We start from the raw sequence: 7,574 nt of genomic DNA, 5'->3' as shown, positions 1-7,574 counted from the left end.
ATCTGCAGGAGACCCTGATCACTGTTCTCCATTATCCATTTCCTCCGGGTTTTTAGTAATAGAACACTTGAAATTTGAGAGGGTACATAGATGCCCTGTTTCTACATCCCTTAGCCTTCTTTGCAGTGAGTTAGACAGGACTGGAGACGGATGTAACTCCTATGCCTTGCTCTTAAATGATTTCACTCTCTGCTCTCCTGATCATTTGGAAATGGCGACACAAAATGAGGTACCTTATGCCCAGAAATTATTTTAAGAATGGCCACCTCCTGTACCTTATACAGCTTTGTGAAGTTTAGGCACTCTTCCAGCTCCATAAATCCTGGACTGTTCATCATGGAGTTGTTACATAGGAAGAAATAAAATTCTATCTGATTTAAGCTGTTTTATATTGGAGTCTTGGTAGTTTAGAGAATTCTTGGAATGTATAATATAAACATTAAATTATATCTTAATAAAGTTGTTAGTGAAGTGTCTGGGACATATAAGTACTCAGTGAATGGCAATGGAGTATAGATATACTTTGTGTTTTCGTAGGGAAAGTATAAAAGTAGCTTTCTGCATCAACACTGAACCCAGTGCGGAGTTTCTGATGCTGGCACTCTTCCTATGTACCAGCTCTCCACCACCTCAAAATAAATGCCAAAGAAAAGTAAACGTGCCAACTCTTTATAGCTTCATATGGCCTTTTGCAAAGTAATATAGCTTGTAACTTTTATTCTTCAGTAACAGCAGACTTAAATTATTGCAAACAGAATTGAGCAATCACTTCTAACGAGATGTGCTTCGCCCCCTAAACTAGAGGTCACTTGGCCTCTGTGTGAACACTTCAATATCGAAAACTTATCGCACACCCCTAGAGGTAGCCCAGTTTATTTTGACTGGTCCAGCAAACCAAGAAACAAAGAATAACTGGGGACGAGATGAAAGCTAGGAGAACCAGGGCTCTGAAAGAATAGCCCTGACTTTGAGAAATAAATTCCAACGTAAGCCAGAAATAAAATTTTCAAATCATTTATCATCTTTGTTCCAATTATCCTGATGTCTTCCTTGTACACCCTCTTAACTCAGTTCTATTCACAAAACAATAGAAAAAAAACTTTTTAATGGGTAAACAAAGAAAGAATTCTCCCCTCATGGCACTTGTTGATGGATGGGAGACAGACTTTTTGTCCCACTTATAGATAAATGAGATACAAATGCACAAGTGAAAAGAATTAGTCAAATTGATATTTTCTTTCAATAAATTAATAGTGTAAAAATTCCTTCAGAATCAATCAGTCTATAACTCTCTTGCTTTATTCCTTTATTACCTGAATAGAATTTTATATTTGAATTTTGGAATATCCTTCTACCTATGTAGTTCAACAGCCTCTTCCGCACCTCCGGAACACGGTTAGTAAAAGCTCTGCAAGCTCATACATGAATCACACTCTGATAAGGTGAACACTTAAGTGAATGTGGTTTTGGCCTCTCTGCTTATATTTATAAGGCAGTACACTGCATACAGGCCTTGGGCCTTGGCTCATACCTTCCTTAATACAATAACACTTTGTTCCAACAAATTGGCATTCTATGATGCTCACAACCTCACCCCACTACCCGATCGCCGAAGACAAAATGGGTGCAAAAGCAGATGTGGTGAAGACAGAGGATGGTACCCGGCTATTAAAAGATGTAGTATACGGGAGCTTAAAGGTTTGAAGTTAAACAAGTGGCCATTCAACAGTGAAGCAACAAGCCCACATGGAAAAAGCACACTAGCCAGTGCAATTGCAAGGTGTCATCAAGACCGGGCAATGGGAATCAGAAGCTTCACAACAAACAGTAAGCAAACAAACAAAAATGCATTGGTGAGAATGGAAGGGGATTGGAGTGGAGACCCAAAGCCCATCTATGGACAATGGAACATCCCCCCACAGAGGGGTCGCAGGGAAGGAGTGAGTCATTCAGGGTGCAGTAGAGCACTAATGGTCACGCAATATACCTCTGATCCCTTGAGGCCTCCTCACCCCCCACTATCATGACTTCAATGCTGCCTCCTAATCAAGACTAGATGGGAGCATGTACATAGGTATAGGCAAGACATAAAACTCACAACACATGGAACCTAGGAACAGGAATGGGAATAGAGGTATCAAAAGGGTAGGGGTAAGTGGGGGAGATGTGGGGAGGGAGGGGGCACTGGTCACAATGAATGGCACATAATCACAGCCCTCATCCAGGGGGAAGAACAACAGAAACCAGAGGAGAAGGAGACAGCGGTCAGCGTGAGATTTGAAAATAATTAACAATCTACAATCTATCAAGGGCCACGAGGGTTGGGGGAGTGGGGGGCGGACCAAAAAAAGAGGAGCTGATCCCAAGGGCTCAATGGAAAATAAATGTCTAGAAAAAAAATCAATGCGATATATGTACTAATATATGTGATACAATTGATGTATGGGTTTTAACAAGAGTTGTAATAGCCCCCAGTAAAATGGTTTTTAAAAAAGAATTAATAAAGTAATTCAAAACAAGCAAACAGAAGGACTGCATTCAACTTCTCTTTAGGCCTGAGTCTCTGCTGGCCTTGCTCTTTTGAGATACTGCATATGCTCTAAAACAAATGGTCCCTGAGGTCTCGTGGACAACAATCATGCTAGAGGAATGTAGGTCACCATGACAATGCATCTTATGGGACTATATCCCTGATGGGGAACTAAAAAGGACCGGCTATGCTGCCCTTGCTTGCTTTGTGGCCTCACCTGCCAAGCCGCTGTCCTGTCACACACACATGAATCAAGGACCAGCATGAAGTATCAGCTTTATTGAAGAGGGCTTGGGACCGCCCATCCCTGTGCATAAACAACAGGTAAAAAATGACTACCCACAAAGACAGCGCTTGTGAGCGAATGTAGAGAGGCAAGCCAAAGACTAAGTGACTATCTGCGATGTTAGACACCGTGAGATCCTTTATCTAATCTTACTTCGCTCCTTGTTCTGAAAGCCTTAAGAAAATTCTATTTCCTTAACATTTTCTATGTACTTAAAATCTGAAAAAATGTTTAGTAATCCAAGAATTTCAGAATGAGAATACTTCTAATTTACTCTTATATTTACATGTTTATGATTGTGAAAATTACATGTGAGAAATATATTTAAGATTTCCGTAAGTATGAAATATTATCAATTACATATGTGTTGAAACACTGAGGTTAAACTCTAATATTAATATTTGTGAATGTGGTATATATATTATCATCCTACTTAGGAAATCATGTAGGAAGAAGGAACCCAAGAAGTAAAGAATATGAGCAATAGGGAGAAAAAGGTACATTTAGAGGGTAGCGCTCTCCTTGTTCCTGGACCAGACAAAAAAGCTAGCCTATCATGCTCAGTCAATATTTACACAGTCCAAACTCAAATGATTTTTTTCAGATATATTTGTTGAATTTGGTCACCACACAGAAATGAGTCAAGAATCAATTTGCTTTTACATGAATGGATCTGTCTGGCTATACCCAAGAAGACCTACTTATTTCCACCATGAAAAAAAATGTATGACAGTGGTTAGGTTTGCTATGTCCCTGGCCAGAGCATTTGGATTTATCCCAGCCAGTAGCATATTACATGCATGATCTGTGGAAAGAGAAAACACAAACAAATCCCTTACTCTTTATATCTTATCTTCTTGATCTATAATAGATATGTAAACGAAACCAAACACACTGCCATTGCGTTGGCTCTGACTCAGCAGCTCTATAGTGATGCTAGATGACTGTCAGATTGCCCCATCGGGTCTCCATAGTGCATATCCTTATAGACATAGATCATCACACGTTTATCCTACTGGTGGGTTCAGAGCACCAACCTTTGCCTTAGCAGCCAGGTACTTAGCTGTTCTGAGGATTAGCTAGTTTCATATACAAAAGACACCTGATACCTTGCCTTTTAATCAGTCTTATATGTCATCTCTGTGTTCACAGACTAACTACAATGGCACCAGTTGGTCCTCAGTTGTTGATCCATCACATTCATTGATTAGTGAGTTGAGATTATTCTGTTTGTGAGGATAGAATTAAGAATTCAAACATAACAAAACAAAGCATCATTTTCTCTGAATGCAAGATATGCCTTTATGCATGTGTCTCATGTGTCTGGACTGAAGTCTGCTGCTCCTTGAGAAAGGTCACTGGAACGGAGGCAATGCATTATGGGGACTTTGTGGGTGCAGCATCCAAGAGATGGATATTAGCAAGTCATCTGTCTAATTCTCCATTTGAATGATCCCAGTGCTGTTTATTTGAATTAATATGAATTCATAGACTAATGAACTTGTCATTGAGTTTTAGAATAATGAATGTCTCATACTGTGGAAAAATGATCATCCTCTTAATTAGCTTTCTGTTACAAAATGGGAACTGTAAGAGCAGCAGCAGAAGCCTTTATTGACAGAGAAGGAAACAGTTTCAGCGTTGTACTTCTGAAATAGAGGAGCAGTATTTTCCCACATTCCTAGCTTATTATAAAGCTCTGTCATCGCTCATTGTTGACTCATAGTGACCTTTGCATGTAATTCACAACAACACCAAAAAGCATACAGACAAACTCCCTGCCATCAAGGCGAAGGTGATTTGTAGCAACACCCCGAGGTTTCTGAGAGTGTAACAGGTCAAGGGAGTAGACAGCCTTGTCTTTCTCCGGCAGGGCTGCTGCTGGTTTCTAACTGTTGACCATGTGGATCACACCCCAACCAGGACGCTTCTATTTTTATTTTTCTTCTTGTTCAGTACCCTCAAGTCAGTTCTAACTCTTAGCGACGCAATGTGCAACAGAATAAAACACTACCCAGTCCTGCAGTGTCCTCACAGTTGCTCCCAAGTTTGAGTCGATTGTTGATGCTGTTATGTCAATCCATCTCACTGAGGGCCTTCCGCTTTTCTACCGACTGTGCTGTCCTCTAGGCACTGGCCTCTCCTCATAACACGTCCAAAGTACGTGAGACAAAGTCTTGTCATCCTTTGCACAAAGGATTATTCTAGCTGTACTTCTTCCAAAACAGATGTGTTTGTTCTTTTGACAGCCCATGGTACTTTCAGTATGCCTTGACAAGACCCTGCTTCGGACGCATCAATCCTTCTTGGGTCTCCTTTATCACCTTCACGGGCACTGCTGAAAATACAATGCTCAGGGTCAGGCACCTCTGTCTTCAATGTAACAGTCTCGCTTTTCAACACTTTAAAGAGGTCTCAGTGTAGTGATAATTAATTAATTCAGTGTAGGAATATAGAAACGTTACTGTTAACTGTAGATTTGGAAGAGAGCTCTAGGTAAGTGCACAATCTCCCCATAGTTTCAATAACAGTCATATCAAAGTAGCAGACGTTAGGGATCCACTTAGACAATATAGGAAATGGACACAGAGGAAGCGCTGTCTATGAAGCCTCTGTACTTCAAGAGGACGGCGGGAGGGGTAGCTGGGAAGAGACGGAGAGCATTTGAAAGGGAATGAATGGCTGGACCGGACAATTATAGTCAATAGCACTTAGTCACAGAAGTTCTGTGGGTAGAAAACTTTAAGTGGATCTGAGGGAAAATTCAATGGCAGACATTTTCAGGAAAATTTCCAATGGCCACACTAATTATTCTGCAGAACCTAAGCTATCCAATCAGTATGGCATACTAAAAATTCTTATCAGGGTTTTCCTGACAATGTTGCTGTTTGTCTATTCAAAAGACTTTCGCCCAACTTCCTAGGAAAGTCAAAACTGAATCTGACTGTGTGGCTGTTTCCTAGAGAGAGGCTGTCAGTGCCAATGTTAGCAGTGAGAATGTGGATGACTGATAGGTCACAACTCCCTGTGCAAGTTAGCAGTTTGTAATTCATTGTCTTCAGCACAATTGAAAAAGGAGCTTATCAGCAAGAAGATTAATAAAAATACTTTGAAGGTAGATTATTGTGCAATGTCTGGCACACAACGAATGGAAATTTCAAAGAAATTATTGTAACAAGCATAACATTTGTTCTATACTCTACCCCATGTACTTCCTGGAGTTTCATTTATGTGTTTGCTTTCTCTGTGCTTAAATCTCCAAATGAGAAGCAGGAGTGAAATATTGCAGATGTTCGCATTATGGTAATAACCAATCTTCATGACTTCAAGCAATAACTAGGGGGAGCGCAATCCAAATGCTTACAAAATACTTTTCCAGTAAACTAGCATTTTTTCACATGTAATGTATATTTTAAAACTTGCCATGTATATTTGCTTTGATTAAATGTATATAAATAATAATCATAAAGTGATATTTAGAAAAATGTTTTAAAATGATAGCCTCAGGAGTACAAGAAACAAATACTGCAAATACAGAGACTTTCAGTTATACACAAGTGTTATAAAACCATAGAATTTTGTTTAGTGAGAAAACAGATGCTAAATTTCCATCTTTTAAAGAGACCTGCACTCATATGACTTTTAAAATACATATTAATCATTATCATAGCCCTGATATCTAGGTTTTAGTGGATACATAAAGAATAAGTAATATGATAAACACTTTTAAAATGTTGACATTCATCGCATAGCAGAAGTTATATATCTACAAAGAAGTTATGTACCTAACATCTGAGGGTAAGTCAGAAAGTATTGTTACCAAGGTTCCAGTTCATACATGCATGAGCTCATTGCAAGCAAAATGTGTCTAAATATGTCTCTGTTGCTGCCTGTAAGTTCTCTCAGCAGGGTGCTTAACTCAGTCCCATTATTTCATCTTTAAAAAGAGTGTCCCAAGATCAGCTAGCTCAAATCACTAATTTTTCTATCAGTCTTTTAAACTAATGCAGAGAGTTTTATAAAAGCCATCCTAACCAGAGAGAAATCTAGGATTTACCACTACCATCCAAGGAGCAAGATCCAATCAAATGAGGAGTTCTGGGGAGATCTGCTGGGCTGGTTCAATTCCAGGCACAAAAGTCAGCCAGAAGAGCGGAGAATACTTTGGGGGGAGGGGGGAGATCCCAAACACCAATCTTGATATATTTTCTCATAGGACATGAGATGATTGTGGGGCCTTCTTATGAAAAAGTTTTAAGAAAATTAAGAACTGAAACACCCCCCCCCAAAAAAAAAAGCCAGAAAGTTGCTCTGAAGCACCTCGCTTCCCATGGCAACACGGTGTCTGCTCATCCTTGGAAAGGAGCAGGTGCAGCCCCACCAGATTCCACTGGCAAGCTCAAAGCAGATGTCATCCCTGCAGACGTCGGTTTGATTCCAAAATTCAGAGAACAGTAAAAGGGAACACAATTGCAGCTCCTGTAGGCCGTCAGTGCTGCCGTTTTCATGCAATCGAAATCAAAGGCTGCAGAATTCTCGGTGGAAGGGTCGCTGTTAGGTGCCATCGAGTTGGTTCGACTCATAAGGACCCGGTGTCCAACTGAACGGAACACTGCTGGGTCCTGTGCTGCCCTCGCAAGTGTTGCTGCGTCTGAGCCTATTGCTGCAGCCGCCGTGCCCGCTCATGTCCTTGAGGTTCTTCTTCTGCACCGACTCTACCTTACCAAGCAGAGTGTGCTTTCGGGGGGATTAGTCCCT

The sequence above is a fragment of the Tenrec ecaudatus genome, chromosome 1 (genome assembly GCF_050624435.1).
Source record: "Tenrec ecaudatus isolate mTenEca1 chromosome 1, mTenEca1.hap1, whole genome shotgun sequence".
Taxonomy (NCBI): domain Eukaryota; kingdom Metazoa; phylum Chordata; class Mammalia; order Afrosoricida; family Tenrecidae; genus Tenrec; species Tenrec ecaudatus.
This window is presented reverse-complemented; position numbering follows the sequence as displayed.